We start from the raw sequence: 20668 nt of genomic DNA on the forward strand, positions 1-20668 counted from the left end.
AGTAGCTGCCTCCCAGCTCTCCCTAATTCTAATTCTGGGTAAATGACTCAGCTTGATTCGGTGTCTATGACTTGTGGCTTCTTGAAGGAGCCAGGCCGTTTTGGAACACAATGAAACGTAGCTCAAACCAAGCAAAACTACCTCAGAGCACAGCCATACGTTGGAAAACAGAAAACATATTTATTTTCAATGTCCAGGATTATAAACTCTTCAACTATAAAAATAAACATGGATCTCAGTTCAAAAAAATCAGAAATGACTTCATAAAAATCAGGCAGCAAGCCTAAGCTCTTCTCTGATGTGGCTTCCTACCCTTCCATCTGCTTTGGGATGGCTCTTTCTGGAAGAGCCGTTCGGCCTGTGCTGAGGTGTCCTCTTCGACCCTGGAGAAGGATAAGGGAGTCTTCATGGCCAAAAAGGGACCCCCCCCCCCTTAAGTGTTTTTGGAGTAAATGTATATTTTACTCCTGTGTTTCCTCAAAAATAAGACCAGGTCTTGCATTAATTTTTGTTCCAAAAGACACATTAGGGCTTATGTTCAGGGGATGTCATCCTGAAAAATCATGCTAGGGCTTATTTTCTGGTTAGGTCTTATTTTCAGGGAAATGCAGTAATGAACCAGCCTTGCTAGAACCTGAAGATGTTGTTCACTGGTTGCTGAAGCTGCTCTTGCCCCTGAGCAACAGATGAATTTATTCAAGACTTGCATTATTGAAAGGAAAACAAACCTCAGGCAGGAAAAAAATTAATGGGAAGTTTAAGGGAAAATACAAACAAAAAACAACCCACCACCACTAGAAATAACCCTCAGCCTGGCTGAGATAATTAGAGCCATATGGAGAAGGGAGCCCAGGTGCCCAGGTGGGGGGTTGTGTCTGAGGACAGAAGCAGCTGCTCTTTAGCCAGCACGGTCCAAAACCTTCAAATCACCTGCAAAGCAGAGAAGTAGTTGCTTTCTTCCTCTCTCTCTTCTTCCCTCTTTCCCTGCAGCACTGGGAATGTTATAGATTGGAAACTTTCCAGGTGAGAAGGCATGGTGTGATGGGGCTAGATACTAAATGGGGGGTTGGGGTGCACGGAATGAGCAGCATGTAGGAGTGTAGTCATGGTTTCTCATCCCTCTCCCAAAACTCTGGATTTCAAAATCGGGCTCCCATCCAGGAGATAATAAAAGATGCATTCGGCCGCCTCTCTGGCTGTCCTACAATCATTTCATGGTGGGTTGTTGGATGCTTTGAGCTTAACCAGACCTGCACATATCCTCAGTCTAATTCCATCATGTGGCTTCTAATGCCATCATATGTGGCCTCTGGCAAGAAAGCCATTTTCTAATTGCTAATATCCTCTCTCTCCTGCATTCATCCTGCCAGAATCATTTACAGCTCCGTGTCTGAATCTCCCCAGGAAAGATTTTTTTCCCCCCTCTTTGGCAAGATGGTTTCCAGAAAACAACCCTCTTTACGGGACAAATAAATATATAAGAGTTTACCAGCAGCGCAGTGGTGAAGAATTCTGGATTTTGGTGCTCCATAAGAGAAAAGAATATCACAGAAGTTCTTTGTGAAGTTTTCTGTTTTCTTTTTAGTTTATGGCTTTTATCACATGTGTGACTTCACCCATTTAGGGAAGAACATTAGCTTGTTCATCATATCAACACTTTGTTAATGTTTCAATTCATTGCAGAAGCCCTTAAAAGACATTATATAAGGTCTATACAGACAGGAAGTTCTGTCTATTGTATTCAACCCCCTATTCACAACTCCTAGTAGAGTTTCTGGCACTTGTAAGTGGTCGTTAATATTTATTGTTGAATGAACTGAGCTATTTTCTAATGGGAAACTGAGAGTCGAGGCACTTTTTTGAATTTTGTAGTGATCAGTGTGAAACAGAACTGTGTATCTATCTTGGAGTTAAGAAGGAAAATTTTGACCTACTTTCACTCTTAGGAGCAATGAGACTCTTAAAATAGACTTTTATCTACTAACTTTAAATTTACAAACTACCACTAGATATTTCGAAAGTCAACCCTTTCTTCCATTACAAATAAAAACTCTATTTCGTGTCATGGCGGTACTCCTTTGTCAGTTACAGGCTAAGCCCGCCAGCAATAATAAACAGATTGTTCCCCTTATTATGCCTGAGGAGAGGATTCTGGATTCCAGTAAAAGGGATGTACTTGGCATTAAATGTGCTAAGGTGAAATTTTCTCAATTCTCTTCATTTTGGGGTAAGCAAAGCAAAAGTGAATATATACGAGTAGTTCTGAAAATACTCCATATTGTTTTATTTGTAATCAGCTACTTGATCCAGTGTTGAGGATTTGAGAAAATATAACATTTCAACCTCTGCTTTTCATAGTTAGAAAAAAAAGCTCACTTAATAGAAATCTAACAGCTGTTGGCCAAGTCCCAGGTGAAACTGTGCAGTGATTCTTAAGTGACTTTTTTTTAAAAAGTCTCTCTTATTTATAATGAACTAAAATCCAGACTTCTGTACAATCTTTTCCCAGAGAGAAAAGTCTGTTCCATACGTGTTGACAGCTAAAGAGAAAGCCAGTGGTACTCCCCATAGTAAAACCAGGCTATGATGAAAGAGGGAGAACAGAATCCTTTGACTGAATTTCAGATGCAGACCTAAGAGTTTTTTGGGTTTTCTTTGAACCTCAGCATAGAGAATATGTAACAGCAAAAGGTAAAACTAATTCGTGATGATGTCAGAGCTGGAACGTCAGTGCCTTCTTCCACTTTGCAACTTGCGTGTGGAATTCCAGTGAAAAGAAAAGCATATGCAGTAAGAGATCTCCAAGGTGCCACTGAAGCTGTGGGAATGGACTTTCCATGTTCCTCCTGTTTTGATCGTTTTAAAACCAATTACCATGAAATGTATATATGACCCAGTTGTGGACTGAACTTGTGGATGTGGCTATCTAGAAAAAGGAGCAAATGAATGCATCATTTATCTTAGCTAACTGCTGGTTAATGTATTAAATGTTCAGGGCAATCCATTGTTAACTGTAGTAGAAGTGATCATAAAGAATTGTTCTGTGTGACTATTACTGAAATCTAAAAAGTAAATGTTCCTTTTCATGCCTTCCCCTGTTTTCCACTATTTAAAAATGGAATCCATGCATAGCTACTAGGATTCTGCCTCACAAACAGGAAATGTGATTTACTAGCATTGAGGCTCTTGAGAGTTAAATGGATTTTGCTATTGATTTCTTACCAGCATTAGCTGGGTTATTAGAAACGTTCTTTTTTTTCCCTTTTTTTGGCTGACAATGAGGTCAACAGTATAACAGCATTACCACCCAAAGCAGCTTTGGATTTTGTCCTTAATTAGAATTTTCATAACATAGCAGCTTGGATTTGCCAGGGATTCGTGCTTTACAGGGATTATGTTGAAGCTTATAAAAGTGGAAGCCTTGTGGCACAAGGATGCTTGTGAGTGTTTCAGGATTCTTGTCACACCCTCAGTTGCTGTGAAAGTGTAGAGCACTAAAGAAAAATTCTCTTAAGGAAAAGGCTGATTGGGAGTTGGCATGGCAACTGTAAACAGGACCCAACCTTTCCCGGTTTAGAAAGTTCAAACAAGTCTAGGAGCTGGAAGTAGAATGCCAGAATGATCTGAACACCTAAACGAGGAAAAGATAGCAGAAGTGCTCTTTAATTAATTAATGAAGATAAAAATCAGAAAACAGAGTCGTGGGGTAGTGTTAGGGGAGAGCCGAGGAGGCCCTCATTCTTTCGTCTAGCGGAAGCAGAATATCAGATGGCTGAGATGGGGCCTGCAGCGGCCTCCTGGGGCTGAAGGCTTTGTGCTGGTCCGGGCAGTTCTCCAGCGCCCCCGGAACCAAGGTGACTAGCTGCACAGACTGAAAAAGAGCACTGCCCATAAATCATGTAAAAGATTCCACAATTAAGGAGAAATGGTTTCTAAAGAGTACTGCCTCCATGATAGGGGTATGGAATGACACAAATAATAACATGAATTGGACCTCCATGTGAGCCACTACCCCATGTGGCGGTCTTGTGGGTGTCCTCGGCTCCTTCCTCCACAGAGAAGCAGAGTCCTATTCACAGGAAGGAATGTAGGGCTCTTCCCAGACTGCCAGTCAAATGACACATGTAGATGACATTAATCATGGATGGAAATGATACTACTAACCATGCCTCCCGACATGCAACACGTTTACATATTCAAAAGGCGACATAATATCAAGCCTCAAGGTGCTTGCAATTCATTTAGAAGAGATAAGGCGAGGACGTCCAGACAATATTTTAGAATACTTATTAAGCAATAAATAACTAGCTGCAGACTGACACTCTCTGGGTTCCAGAGTCTAGTTGAATCCCATTTCAACCATTTAGATCCTTGTGTAAGAGTTTTAGTGGGTATAATCCCAAATGGGGCAAGACACAAACATTGCCAAATACATGCCTTGACAATACTTTCCTAAAATGGAAATGTCCTTATTGCTCTTACTGACACAAAAGAGATTGAAAGCAACTTAAATATCCATTATTTGTGTCTTATATAAATGTGATGCATTCCTTTATTTTTTTAAACTAGAGAATGAGGAAGCTCACTTTCTACTGCTATGGAGAGATCTCTGTATCACTCAGTGTCCAAACAGGAAAGTAGAAACCATTCTATATATTTCAGACAAGGGTGCAATGTAGGGAATTGGTTATAAAAACTGCTAGAGGTCTCTGAGGACCAAAGAAAGAAGGGGGCTCTGACCTATAAAGACTGGGAAGCTGCCACTGTCCCTTCGCTGGATCCCATGAGTGGCTACTCACTGCTGCTACTGAAACCACCCCGGGCTGCAGGAGCTTCTAGCAGTCAAGCCCTGTTGCCTGTAGCAGGAGAGATGGTTAATCTCTTCCTCCCATCCCAGACCCTACGGCCTGTGCCTCCCACTGGAAAAGCCTACCATGAAATTGGCTGGATGAGTGAGCCTGGAAAGGGAAGGGAATGTATCTAGAAAAATGAATTTGGATGAAACCGCCAAGAGACACAATCCGGTACATCCATCCCTTACACAGATCACACATTCCATTGCGCTCATGCAACATCATCCTCTACCTAACAGAATGCAACTGTGTTCCTCATACAGATGAATCCCTCCTAAAAGTGGACAAAATGGAATGGGGCCACTGCCAGAAAGCAGCTTCAGCCACCACATTCACCTCTGGATGACATCAATTCCTCTTTTCTTTTTGTTACCACCTTGGATACTCCATAAACTAAAGGCTAACTTGTAAAGTTAATCACCAACAACACCCAGTGTTATACACAGCAAACAAAGAGGAAAAGACGCATAGCTGCTGTGGTTCTTGTTCTGGTAACTGGTAACACTAGTTGACTGATAATGATAATCGATAATGATAACAGTTGAATAATAATTGATAATGAGCTTCTTCCAATGTCCATTCTATGTTCCCTTTGTCTTTAACCAACACCTCAGTTGTTTGGGGTTCTCTCTTAGCAGGATGACTCAAACCTTCATTTCTGAAGGATCTGAGTCTTTAGTAATGTTGCAGGTTGCAATACTCTGCCAATTACTTTTGCACAATGGGGAGAGTTCAATGTAATAAACTTGCTACCACGTGGCTGGCTGGTCCCCCTGGGGAATGATGCCACATCAGGGCTCAGCACTGGTCTATGCTGTCAGCAGATTAGGCATTCAGCCGTGACAGTAGCCAGATCGGCCTTGGTGAAGGGAAGTCCATATTGGTAAGTTCCCATTGGATATGCATAGCTCTATCCCTGCCACAACGCCCATGCTCCACAAGCCTACTGAGCCAGCCTTGGGGTAGCTTGGAAGGGGCCTGACTGACATGTACAGAATCAGCCACCCTGTCAAGTTGATCACTGAGACCCTCATCAGTGGATGTCCCTTGGTGAGCATTCACATCAAACAGTGCCCATACAGAGAGGTCCATCTACAAACCTCTTCCTCACACTCCTTTGTTACCAATATGGCAGTCAAACCACTAGTCCCCCCATGAATTGGCATGTACCCCTTCCTCTGGCCATCCCTCCATCCGGACAAAGTGGATAGCTGCTCAGTGTTGGTCTTGAGAGAACACCCCTTAGCACATCCCTGACTTGGGCTGTAATGCTTCAGCAGTCCGTATCTCCTTGGTGTCTTGAAATTGTGAGGGACCATCTGTGAACCTGGCCCAAATATTTTCTTCACCTGTCAACTGTCATCCCGAAAGGACACAGGTGTGAGTTGAGAGGGAGTGAAAATGCAGCCAGAGGAGGAGCTGTGGGAGTCTGAGCTACCTGCTCATGAAACTTCCTTGTGCATACAGGACCTGCTCAGCTCCACTCTGGTACACACTGTTCACCCTGGATGATGGACTGCTGCTGTGTATGCCCAACCTGATCGACAGCTTGCAGGATGAGGGTATCGGTCATCTATTGCTGCGTAACAAATTATCCCCAAACTCAGCACCATGTGTTTTCTGAGAATCGGGGACCTGGGAACAGCTTAGCTCAGGGGCTGGTTCAAGGTCTCTCACAAGGTTGCAGTCAAGCTTTTCTCACTTCACGGCGTCACTAGACATGCAATAGACCAGTGGTTCTCAAATGGGAGCAATTTTGCTCCTCTAAGGATATCAGGCAATGTCTGTAGACATTTTTGGTTGTCACAACTGACGGTAGTGCTGAGGCTGGAATCTAGCAGGCAGAGGCCAGGTATGCTGCTAAATGCCCTACAATTCTCAGGGGAGCCTCCCACATCAAAGAATTATTTGTCCCAAAAATGTCAGCCGTGCCGAGGCTGAGAATCCCTGCTAGTGAGCCTCCTTACACTGTGGTTCCCACACAAAACTGGCAGCTTTGTGGGTTACCCAATCCATTGCTAAGACAATACACTCAAAAGAGGATTATGTTACTTCAAAAATCTAAAGAAGTAGAAAACATTGTAGTTCTTTCTTGGTAGGTGGTACAATGTGCAACAAATTGCCCTTCACTTTAAAGAGGAAATGCCAAAATTTCCCAGACCACTGGACCCCTAAAAACTTCACTGAAGTTGTAGGCCTTTGATTTTTCTTGGGGCTTCTCTCCCACCCTCTGGTGTACATATGTCTTATTAAGGCGTGTAGGATATCATTAAGGCATCCAGGCTATTTCCTGCTCACCATATCAATAATATAATACGTCAGCACGATGCCTGGGCAATATCAAAATGATCAAGTAACTGCAGAAGAGAACTTGTCAGAGAGCAGAGGAGTCAACATAGGTCTGAGGTTAAGACAGTGAGGGTGTTTTGCAAACCTACTAGTTGAAAGCAAACCCTCCATCTGGTGATCTTTCCTAATTTGGTATTGAGGGGAAAAGCATCTGCCAGATCAATAGCAAGCTGCGTACAAAGTGCCAAGGAGCTCTGTTGTGTTATCCACGAAAGAGACCACATCTGGTCCGATACCTGAAGAATTTTACAAGAATCCACAGTCATTCTCCAACAACCATCTTCCTTCTCCACATGCCAAACAGATGAGTTAGAAGAGGGTATGGTAGGATAACCCCTGAGCTGTTCAAGAGTGAGATGGAAGTACAAATCTCTACAATTTGTACAAATCTCTACAATATACAAATACTATACCCCAGAGGTATAGTATTGCTTTCTGTTTACTCTTATGTAGGAAGAGGAAGTTTCAGGAAGCTTCTGGGTGGTCCTGTCTACCAGAACATGACTTACTACACTGGTTAGGGAATCAATATGGGGGTTCGTAGAGTAACTGAGAGTGACCTATGACCACTCCATTAAGGAATGGGAAAATTACCAGAGTGTGGGTGAGGGGACCCACTGGAACCCTGTGAGGCAACCATAAGCCAAATTTCATTCATCGCCTGACTTCCACACTTCAGTGGTGCAGAGGCATTTGGGGACTTGAGAGATTCGTATCAACTCAGAACCAATGTCCAGAAATCCCCCAAAGGCCTTAGATATTCCCCTTTCCTCAGTGCACAGTCACCCTAGTGACATGGCTGCAGATCTTTTGGAAGACTTAGAGATTTACGCTAGACACTAGGCAATGTTACAGGGTCTCTGCATCCAAGGTTGGAGTGCTCAGACCTCAGCATGCATTGGATTCAGCTGAAGTTCTTGATAAAAGCAAAGACTGCTGGATGCACCTCCGTAGTGTTTGTGTGAGTAGGGCTGGGAGAGGGTGTGAACATTTGTATCGCTAACAAAACTCCCAGGTGACACAGTCTGAGAATCAGCGAGCTGAGGATTTCTATGTCTTTGAAATGATTCAGGTCTGAGACTTGGGTGACAGACTATGACTCTCTATTGAACAATTCAGATTTCTGTTCACTAGACTTGGAGATTTTCCAGTTACATCGATCAAGTAATTCTCCGTACGCTGCCCATCTCTTCTGGTCCTAGGGCCACCGTGAGCAATTAGCCTCCGTCAGCGATCCCGTGTGCTCATATACTCTCCTTGCTTGCTGCTCCAAGCATCTGCCCATTACAGTAACTATACCCCCCCTTGCTTCAGGCTGTGAAGGGCTGCCACTTGGTTCTGGCCCTCCAGGAGGCTGTCATTCACTGAAATCAGGAAGTCTATTTTAATGACGGTGTCTTCTTTCATCGGTGGGTGTCTTAAGAACCCTCAAACAAGAGAGTTAGCTTGAAACATCTGCCAGGTCTGGAGGAGCCTGGCCACAGTCATATCAATCAGGAAAGATCTTTCCCATGCTCCTCACTACTGTTTCCCCAAATCCCCATCCTGGAAGAGACAGAAACTGCCATTAGCATGACAGGGTAATGAGAGCAGACACACTGGATGGGCAAAGAGACAAGAAGCTGATCACAAACCCAGTCCCTACTGCAGGCTTCTCACCTGTGTGGGGGACAAAAAGGGGGGTTATCTGCAAGGCAAGGTTTTGATTATGGCATGGATTTTAATTATGAAAATAAGTGTTTTGTGCTTTGAAGGGACTGGAAATGCATCTGTATTACTTAAGAGTGATCAGATACTCACGGGTCTGCCTGAGTTTCCATCCACGTGGTGGTAAAGGAATATCCTATGGAGTGGATTCTAAAAAATACTGGGAACTACAACACAGGTTGCTTTGTAATTGAACTCTCTAAGACCTGCTTGTTCAAGGTTCCAGCGATAATGGCAAAGGATGTGGAAACACATAGAGATAGCAATATAGCCATAGAGAAGGCAGGAGATAAAACATGATGCTCCCAGACACAGCCATGGCTCCGCAGGTCCCCACAGGACCACAGAGACAGGCAGCGGTGGGTAGTGCTATCCCGAGCCGTGAGGACCCCGGAATAGCCTAGAAGCACACCCCTGGGCCTTATACCCTCCTGGCCCTCCCTCACACCTGATTGTTCCAGAGACTCTGCTAATGCGCCTACACACTAATGGGGTGCAAAACAACCCCAGTGTACTTCTGAGGGTTCACTAGGAGACTGGCTGAAATGACAAGCAGTTTCATGGAGTATCCTCCAGGAGGCTTAGACTTTCAATCTGCCTGAGTTTCTTTCCTGAATGACCCAAGCCATTTATGGGAAAGCATACCATTTCTTTCCTTTTCAGTAGATGATAAGATAAGCATTTTAAACACAGCATTTAAATCTATAGATAAGTCTGTTTTTCGAAGCTGCTCTTTTCCTTAGATCCATTAGCCTACGCCTCCACTGGCACCAGAAGAATAGCAAAAAGGCTAATGGGACTGGAGCAGAGTGAGAGAGGAGGAGAATAATCGGAGATGAGATCAGAGAGGGTTGTCCTTGGGGGGAAGGGTCACAGTAGGCCTTTCAACTCCGAGAGAGCCATTGCAGGGTTTTGACCAGCTGGTGATATGATCTGATAGTTATAAACAAGATCATTCCAGCTGCTGTATTGTTCTGCGAAGAACAGACTGGGGGTGAAGGGCCAGAGTGTAAGCAGGAAATTATTGAAGTAATCCAGGTGAGAGATGACAGCTGCCTCAACTGGGGCATTGGAAGCGGAAGCGACAAGAAGGGGTCAGATTCTGGATATATTCTGAAGGTAGAGTTCGTGAGGTTTCCAAATGGACTGGATGTGAAGTGTGAAGGAAAGAGTGAGGTGAAGAATGATTCTAAGGTTTCTTGCCTGAGTAACTGGAAGGATGGAATTACTATTACCTACGTGTGGGAGGGACAGGTTTTAGGAAAAAGACCAAATGTTCGACATGTTTATTTGAAATATCTCTGATATTTGAGTAGAGAAGTCAAGGAGGGCAGTTCACTATATAAGTCTTGTGTTTAGCAGAGAGATCCAGGTCAGGGGCAATTTGGGATCTTTAAGACAGACACAGTACTTAATGCTATGTGATTAGATCTCCAAAGGAAGGGGTAGAGACAAGAATGAGGTCCAAGGACTGGGACCTGGGGTTCTCCAACACCGAGACCTCGTGGAGATGGGAAGAAACCAGCAAAAGAGCGTGAGAAGGAGCTGCTTGTACGGTCAGAGGAGTATGCTATCATTGAAGCCAAGAGAAGACAATGGTCCAAGAAGAATGGCTGGATCAGCTCTCTCCAAGGCTGCTGACAAGCGGAGCAAGATGAAGACCAAGAATTCACACTGGATAGAGGAGTGGCCATTGGTCACTTGTCAAGAGCAGTTTTGGTAAAGCGGTGGGGCTGAAAGCCCTAACTAGAGAAAATTCAAGAAGATGGGGAAGAGAAAGATTAGAGACAGTAAGTGTAGACATCATTTTTTTCTAGTAGTTTTGCTGCAAAAGGGAGCAAACAAATGGGGTAGCAATGAGAAGGTCAACTGGGGTCAATAAATATTTCTTTTTTCTTTTAAGATGCGAGTAACAGCAGCATGTGTGTATTCCTATTGGAATGATCCAGTTGAGGGGGAGACGCTGACGATGTAAGAGAGAAAGAAAGAACTGCTAAAGAGATATATGGGCACTCATCCAGGCAAATGGGCACTCTCAAACACTGCGGGGGAAACTGGATTCTGGTTCAAGCTTTTTGAAGGGAAGTTTGGCATTATATATCAAAATTATATGGCATGCACATATTCTTGAACACAAAACCAAGTATTCTTTATTTTCAAGATTCTATTTTATAGATATACTAGCATCTATGTGCAAAGACATAGCTACATGTTATTTCTTAGAATGGTGTATATAATATCAAAAGCCTGGGGGTAAAACTTAAATGTATATTGATAGTGGATGGTCAAATCCATGCCCGGAATACTATGCAGCACTGAACATGACGTTGAGCTACATGTTCTGTTCTTGAAAAAAAATTTCCATAATTACTTATGTGAAAAATATCAAGGTACAGAAAACTACATGGTATGCTTCCACCTATGAAAAAAAGCAAGGAACAAGGTGATACATGGAGTTATATACAAAACATATATGTTTATATATGTATAGACCATTTCTGGGACATAAGGACTTATTTTCCACTGATTGTTCTTTTCTAATGTTTCAATTATTTTTAAGAAGCGTATTTATTATTTTTCATTAAGTAATAATAAAAAAGAAAATACCTTTGGGAAAAAGAAAAATAAATTTAACAATTCTGTTTGTGCATTATTTTATTAATGTAAAGGAAATTTTCTCATATAACATTTAAGGGAGAAATGCTATTATCTTCTAGGTTGTTTTGGAAGGTAATGGGGGAAAAAGGTCTTTTTAAACTGATTTTTACTGAACCAGCAAGGTTTTTATGCAATAATTAGCAATATTGCAATATAAGTTCTCATTATATATACCAAATGTAAAAGATTTTTAGTTTCAAAGTGTATTTCTGTTGGGCACACAACAGGCATCCAATAAAAACTTGTCGGGTTGAATGGATCACTAATTAGATGAATGTCAACCCTAATCATTTGAGAAATGGAATTCAAATACCAAACATTACTGAGGCTGCCTTCTTTTAAAGGTGTGTTTGCAGGTGTGTATATAGGTATGTGTATTTCAAATAGATTAGCATCTTTTCTTTTTATTTTCAGTTTATTGGGCAGAATATAAGGTACTATGCACTAAACCAAAAAGTAATTTTTATACAATTTGGAAAACTATTTAATCATATCATTCACAATTAAGAAGTTGGGATGAAACAGAAATCAATTTCCAGAAGCAGACAGTGTCTTTAAAGTTTGGGTTTAAAAATGCACCTATGCTGAATTTAAAAAGTATTTTAAAATATAAAGTTTCTCAAATTAATAGTTCTTAAAAGTTAAAAAAAACAAAGCCATTAGATACTTCTGAAAAAAGAAAGCAGAAATTCATCATTTTTAGCGTGTGTCAGCTTGGAATCTCTTATTTAGTATTTTCATGAGCTACATTCATTTTGATCATCTTGATGGATGACAAGACCTTGAACTGCCTTCTGAAACATCAGGTAAAACTGCATTTCTTTCTATGTTTTTAGCCTAAAGCGTACGTATTGTAATCAAATCTTTTGAAAATTAGCACTATATGCTACACAATAGCATCATATGTAATAATCCTTCAATTTCCCAAACTCCAGGATTATTTAAGCATTAGGGATTGTCTGCTATTTATTTACTCTCCCATGTTTTTTTCTTTCCATAGCGGACTGAATTATTTATTAGTTCTCATGCTCTGTGCTAAGTGCCACTTCTCTCCCCCTTTTGCAGCTGGAGTACATGTACATATGCGTATTTTATTTCATTATCAATTTTAAAGTTCATCTGAAGCTAAAGAAATAATCATTCATTGTGATGGAATTGCTGGGGTGATAGTACATTCTCAAAAATGTTAGGATTGTTTTCAATATTGGGTCTATTTGCTGCTCTTTTGTTTGCTAATAGGCAAGGATATGTAGGCAATGTATAAAATCTTCACACTGAGGTGCAATTATTTGTAGGCAAGATCCACACCTTGACAGGCTTCTAAGACCAAAAAAAAGCTGGAACTTGATTTGCTGACAAAGTGCTCCTCTATTTGAATTCAAAGAGCAATTGATTGATGGCTCATTCTCATGTCATGTGTGAGTCTATACAAAATGCTATAGACCAATATTTTTCAAACGTTATGGTGCATACGAATCAACAGGGGATTTTGTTAGGATGCAGTCAGTTCACAGGTCTGGGACGGGGCCAGAGATTCTGCATGTCTAAAAAGGTCCTGGGTGATGCTGATGCTGCTGGTCCATAGACCTCACTTTGAACAGGAACTTACAGAGCAGTGGTCCTCAACCCTGACTGCATATTATGAGGGAACATAAAAAGAAAGACAGATGTCCAGGTTTCACTTCAGATCAACTGAATCAGAATCTCTGGGAATGCGAGTCAAGCACTGCTAAGTATTTTTAATGTTCCTCAAGTGCTATGGACGGAATGTGTCACCCCCAAATCCCTATGTTGAAGGCTTGGCCCTCACTGTGATGGTATTTGGAGAAAGGGCTTTTGGGAAATAATGGGGTTTAGTTGAAGTGATGAGGGTGGTGCCCGCATGAGGGCCCTCGTGATGGGATAAGTGTCCTTATCAGAAGAGACACCAGAGAGCTTGCTCTCTCTCCACCATGTGAGACATAGTGAGAAGGTGGCTGCCTGCAAGCCAGGAAAAGAGGCCTCACCAGAACCTGACCAAGATGGCACCCTAATCTGACTTACAGCCTCCAGAACTGTGAGAAAATAAATCTCTGTTGTTTAAGCCAATCAGTCTACCATATTTTGTTATGGCAGCCCTAGCTGACTAAGATACCGGGTGACTCTAACGATATGAAGCTAGGTGAGCAACTGTTCTTCTTAAAGTCTTTTTTTTTAAAGCATGTTTTCATTTCTCTTGGGTAAATACCTAGAGGTGATATTTCCAGGCTATGGAACAGATACATGTTTAACTTTATTTTTAAAAAACTGCCAAACAGTTCCCCAAAATGACTGTACCATTTTTGCTCGCACCATCTATGTACAAGAGTTGTAGTTACTCCACGTTCTCACCTTGGTGTTGTCAGTGGTTTCCTTTGTTTTTTTAAGTTCAAATAGTTCTCTTTTATGAGATACTAAGTTCTCTCTCACTCTCTCTCCTTTACTTCTGCCTACTTTGAACATTGCTATGATTGAATAATCATTGCTATGACTAAAAAAGATTTTTGAAAATCTACTGCTGCATTTATTTTTGTCAGCTCGATTCCTGGAAGTAGGATTGCTGTGTTGAAGGACATGTTTCTCTTCACATTTATTTAATGGATATTATCAGACTACTTTGCAGAAAGACTACAATCATTTACGTTTCTATCAGAAGTGTGTATTTTGTACCAACTTCCCTGCTGGTAGGGTGTTACAATGTTCAAAATGTTTTTCCTTACTAGATGTTACTTTCTTTCATTTTCCTGATTACCAGTGGAGGCGAGCATCTTTTCATACAAGTGGTGGCCATTTGGATGTGTTCTGTAAAAGACTTATAATACCCTGGGGGCAAATACTTGTCAGTGTTTTTCTACTTTAAGGCTTCCTTAAAAAACCAAACACACACTCATCTCTACAATGAGACAACCTTTGAGGAGCAGTTTAGCATAGTAGTCAAGAATTTGAGCCATTGGAGGATAATCTACAAACATAAAGAAAACTACAAGTGTAATAATCCTTTTGCCCAGCAATCCCACTTCTAGGAGTCTACCGATATTTACATGTGCTCAAGTACAAGATGATAAATGTACAAGTTTATTCACTGCAGCCCTGTGTGCAACCATTAAAGCTTAGAAAGTTTGCAAGTGTCCATTTACAGGGAATTGGCTAAACAAACTACAGGACGTTTCACAATGGAGTTCTAAGAAGTTCTAAAGAAAAAATGAGTCAGGTTTGTTTGTACTGATACCGAGAGATCTCCAGAATATCTCATTAAGTGAAGGAAAAAAAAAACAAAAAAAACAAGGGGTATGTGTACAAAGGGGGAAGGAGTTAAAATAAGGTTATATAGCTACACACACATACACGTACACACTTATATATGCAAAAAAGAGAAAGAAACGCACTACATTGGACATGTAAGAAACTATACTATATGACTATGTGCAGAAGGAGGGACTGATAGGAGGTAGAGGGAGCAGGGATGGAAATAAGACTTCTCTGTGAATATTTTTCCATTTAGTTTTGATATTGAATTATATCAATGCCTTACCTATCAAAAATTTACAACTAGAAGAAATCCTAGAATTGAAAAACAAACCTAAATATATAACAAGTGGGTAACATGATCACACAGAATAGCTATAGAAAGAAACACACTGATTTTGTGAAAATCAGTGAACTCATAATCATCCTCGAAAATAGACCGGCAGAAAAAAATCATTTGTCATCACTGAGGTTGTTACTAACAAATTTCTCCCACTGAGAATTGACGATTAAAAGCACGTCTGCTTCCCTAGACCAAAGTGTTTTTCAGGGAAACCAAATACGTAGCTCTAGTTGATGAGGGAAAGCTCTTCTTTACTAAGGAATGGCGGCTAAGAAGCATAGAAGAGATGCTAACATTAGGAAAATCATCATTTTGTGATTTCTAACAAACATGAATTCAATCAAGGATTGTGAAATGGAGTTGGCCATTAAGTGAACGGCGGAGGGGAAACTGCACATCTGCATGGCATTCAAATAACTCCACACAGGATACTTTCTGGTCACAAATAAAACACCATCACTCTCCAGAAGCAAGCCTCAGCAGCCATCCCATAACCCAGAGGACAGTCGGAGTTTCAGTCATGGTGGATACCAGATGGCATGTGCCTCCTAATGGGATGCCATTTGAAACACAAAAGCACCCAAAATGTACTCTAGACAAAATTTATTAACACGAATACGCTTATAGCTCTAACTTCCAATTTACAGGAAATACAGGGGACGGAAGAGCAAGCTAACTGACCTCATGCAGAAGCAATCAGACAAACATTGAGCAAGAAAATCAGTAGATGATAAAAAGGACTGTTTTAGATTTTAATTACCTAAGGGACATACAAACCAGATAAAGTGCATGGTCCAGACCTAAATCCTGATTTGGACCAGCCAGCTTTGGGAAAATATTTGGGGGACAATTAGGGTAATTTCAATTGGATCGAGATATTAGATGCTATGAAAATGTGTTGATAGGGAAAGACAAAGACTATTCAAAGAAAACAAGCCGTTTATAACATATGATCTTGTTTGAGTTAAAAAAAATACATGTATGTGTACAAGAAGATCTGGAAATACATATAATAAAAGATTAACTAACACTCAATAGTCTCTGGTTGGTGGATGTATTCATTTTCTATTGCTGCCACACAAATTACTAAAATCTTGATGAATTAATACAATAAAAATCTATTACCTTCCATTTCTGCTAGTCAGACGTCCAACATGGGTCTCACAGCCTAAAACCAAGGTGTTGGAAGGGCTGCATTCCTTTCTTGGGGCTCCAGGGGAGACTCCATTTCCTTGCTTTTTCCAGTTTCTAGAGGCTGCTCACATCCCCCGGCTCAGGGCCGCTCCGCCATCTTCAAAGCCATCAACAGCACGTCAGCTCCTCACATTGCATCCCTGTGAACTTCTCTTTTGTGTCCCTCTTCCACTTTTAAGGATGCTTGTGATGACATTGGGCCCACCTGGGTAAAATAGGCGACTCTTCCATCTCAGGCTCAGCTGTTTAGCAACCTTAACTCCTTCTGCAACCTTACTTCCCCGTTACCCTGTAACCTAACAAGTTTCCAGGTTCTGGGGATTAAGACATAGCTACTTTGAAGAGTCATTATCCAGCCTACCACAGTGGAAATCCGGTGTTTCCTTTCTTATCATAGCGTATCTACACTTTCTGGCTTTCTACAACGCACATACACTAAAGGCTATTAGTCTTCATTTAAAAATAAGTATGGTGATGAGGGAGGAAGCAATATGGTAAGTAGTAATAGTGTAGTGATTATGAATATACACCTATAGTAGGAATAAAGAAAATCTGACCTAATTACATGTGAATAGGAATTGGTGGCTTGGAAAATATGCAAGTTCACACCGTGAATCCTTTGACCACTCCGGGAATCTATCTCTTGCTGTTATTCCACTTGTGACGGATCATATTTTAAACTTCTGTAGTTCAAACAACATGTATGAAAGGAGAGATATTCTATTGGGGAAAATGTTATGTATCAAAAAATGACTCTACGGAGGATGAGGACACTGAGTCAAAGATTCATGTGAAAAGTATGACCAAGAATTTTCATACACTGTGAGTTCAACTCCTACCTCTGTCACTTATTAGCTGTGCAGCCTTGTGCCAGTTACTCAACCTCTCTGTGCTTCCACTGCAATATCTACAAGATGAGACTAATAACTGTACTTTTCTCATGGGATTGTTGGTGTATTAAGTGATTTAATACTTCTAGAGGGCTTAGAATGGTGCCTGGCACATGATAAACACTTTATAAATGCTAGTCATTGATGTTCAGTATTCTGGCAGGTGTTTGTAGCCGCCTGTTTCAGATGGAAACCCACCATGGCATTTTAGTTAAGCTGGTACTTATCATATTCCATCACCTCAGGGAATCATAAGAGTTATGCACTGATTATCACTGGGGTTCGTACATGCAAGGATACTTGAGTGAGTAGCCTAAGGGTGTCACTATTGGAACTTTTCCCAAATGGCTAGTTTCCCAGGAACACCCCACCAGTGCTAGCACAGTGGCTAAATAACACTTTTGAAGAGTCTACACTAATTTTGCCCAGAATTGTCAACATGCCAAATGGTGTTTACAACTATAGGGTCCTAACACCTTTATCGTGGTGGAAAGACAAGTCTAAGAATTTGCTAGTTTGACAACTTAGGGGTGAAGCAAAGAAGTCTTCCAGGAGACAACTTTGATATATATTATCCTGTTCATCGGGGATTAATGTAAAACCCACTGGATATCATGAGCTGTTGAGATCAGACAAGCACAGTGTGGAAAAGCACCTTCCATTGCATAATGTGCATATTTTACATAAAACATCATATTTAACAAACTTTATCAATTCCAATGATATTGAAAAATACTCCATGGAAGAAATGCAATAGATTCCTTGACGTTTAAAGCTTGAAGGGATCTTACTGAGCATTTATTTCAATGTTCCTCAAATTGGCTAGGTTCCCAGGAACACCCACCCGTGCTAGCTCTGTCCACCTCTCCCCATTTCTTTTATTTCTTTTCCACAGGATTTCTCAAAATCTGGAATGTGCTACAGTGTACTGTGACTTTCCAAGAACGAAACATGGGGTATGACCCATCCTGACCACGGAAACTCCTTTTCTCTCATAACCTTTTAACTTTACAGGGGTCATTACTGATGATAAGAACCCTCTGGGCAAATACTGATGTATTATAACCACATGACCTTACAGGGCAACAAACAGAAGCCCAGAGTGGTCCAATGAGTCACTGTGTGGACTAAATGACCACAGAGCTATCCCAGAATCTAGGCCTGTCTGTACAGCTGTTCAGGGAGAACTGTGCACGGAGGACTGAACGCTCTGGGCCGAGGAAGCCTGGAGAAGAACAAGGAGACAATGAAAAGATGGTAACAGAACCGTTCTGTAAGGAAAGGTGGAAGAACCAGTTACCTGAGAATGTGGCTTCCTCCCCTACCTTTCTGCTCCACCTTTGTTAAAGACGTACAATTTAAGAAAAGCCCCTGTGGTGGGTGTTACAGAAGACACCAAAAAGCTGAGCACAAGACTCAGACATGCCCTATAGGACCTCAGATTCTTACTAAGAAGACACACGTGAAGTTGAAATGTTAGCAACAATCCGATTTTCTAACACGTGTAGTTCCTAAGCATTTTTACATACATTTCCCCAAATTCTTATGTCGGGCAAGTGTGATTTGTCCTTTTTTATATGTGAGAAATGAACCACTGGCCAGAGGCTGTGATGTGGCAGGAGGTCAGAGACCTATACTAGCAAGTGGATTCCATCTTCCAATCACCCTATCCATATCTCATGTGTAGTTTATGACAAATGTTTGGCTTTTTGCTGACATCTGCAAATGCTTGGGGGTATTTACACTATATACAGTAAATTGTTTGACTATTCAAGAGTATTTCCATTACCAAGATTGATTTTTTGAAAAAGGTTTATAAGAAAAACCATTTGTAACAAAGGAAGGACATGGCAGGGCAATGGGGAAAGTAAGAGTGCATATGGTATTATATACATTTTACCACAGACTTTCAACTGCAAAACCAAATGTTCATTGTTGAAAATTTTGATCATAGGGAAAAGTTGAATCAGAAAAAAAACTCACCAATCAAAGAAAAGCAGTGTCCAACAATGCCCTCATTCCTCAAATGTTTAAGGCCATCATACTATAAAACTTGACAATTTACATTAAGCTTTTGAAAATTATTTAGTTCTAAGTATCTTTAAGTGGTAATAACTACTTTTTTTTTCAACCTACAACATATTATAGCAGACAATAAATAAAGATGCTAAAAGCATTCACATTTGAGGCATATCAGTTATATTTTGGAAGTTAAAGAGGAATGCACGGGGGCTAGAGGAGCGTCCTTACTGACCCATTCGCACTCTACCATCCTGCCTGCAGCCAGATCCAGTGCTATGGCTGGAACCTTTGATCTTGAGTCACACTCCAGCATATGGTGCTACTAAACATAATCAAAGTGCAAATCTTTATGGAAAATTACAGAGACTCTGAAAAGGGGATGGATGCTTCCTTCCTCTAATTTCCTTTCCTGCCATGTTCCTGGTCTTAAGTAAAAAACATTTGGCCTTTTGATGAAATCTGCAAACACTTTGAGGATATTTACACTGTATGTAGTCAATTATTGGACTGTCCAAGATTATTTCCATTACTGAGATTGACAGACTGTTTCTTGCCAGGATACAGCCACGGTTTTCAGCGACATGGGTATGACATTGCCTCCTTATCCAGTAACTTTAGAATAAAGAGACATCTGCAGCTCGGGGGGGGGGGGGGGGGAGGTGACGAGTTGGGGTGGGGGGTGCTTGACATTTGTACATCCAGATTTTGATAATAAATCACTGAAATTTTACAGGATGAGTTGGTAATCTTTAACATCAATAGTCATCAAAAGAGGTGTTCCCCCACAAATATTTTCAAGCCATTAATTATAACAATTCAGATCAGGTTGTGAGAAAAATAGTAACATTTTAAGAATTAAATTCCCTTCAAATAGATGTCAGCCCATCAAAGAGAGTGGGAGATAATTCAGAAACGAATCTCATATCCAAGTTGGTCATCTTCGCCCTCTTGTCAAGGTTCTGTTGTTAAGTCTGAGGAACTGTAATGTACCTAAGCCTGGAGAAACAGGTGCCAGGCAAGCTTGCAATCTAGAAAGAACTTGGGACCCAGGAAAGCTTGTGTGCTGTATCTCATGGTTACTGATGATTGTACCCAAGCCTTAAGCAAATTGTTTTTAATAATGTATTATTTAAAAAATAAAAAAAGACATCTGAAGGACCATTCAAAACGTTTAATCAAGTACAGACGAGTCCACTTTCAGCTGGTGGGCACTGGCACGGCTGGGCTGGGTGTTCATGGCTTCTGTCTGCCCTGAGCAGGCAGTGCCAGACCTCACTGGCTGATGCTCTTACTGTACCAGTTGTTAAATATTTTGAACATCACCCCAAACTGGCCTCATTAGTTGTACACACAGGCATGTATCAACAGGGTGCCTAGCAAGGTCCAAC

The sequence above is a fragment of the Rhinolophus sinicus genome, chromosome 4, assembly GCF_057876585.1.
Source record: "Rhinolophus sinicus isolate RSI-liver-muscle chromosome 4, RSI-T2T, whole genome shotgun sequence".
Classification (NCBI taxonomy): domain Eukaryota; kingdom Metazoa; phylum Chordata; class Mammalia; order Chiroptera; family Rhinolophidae; genus Rhinolophus; species Rhinolophus sinicus.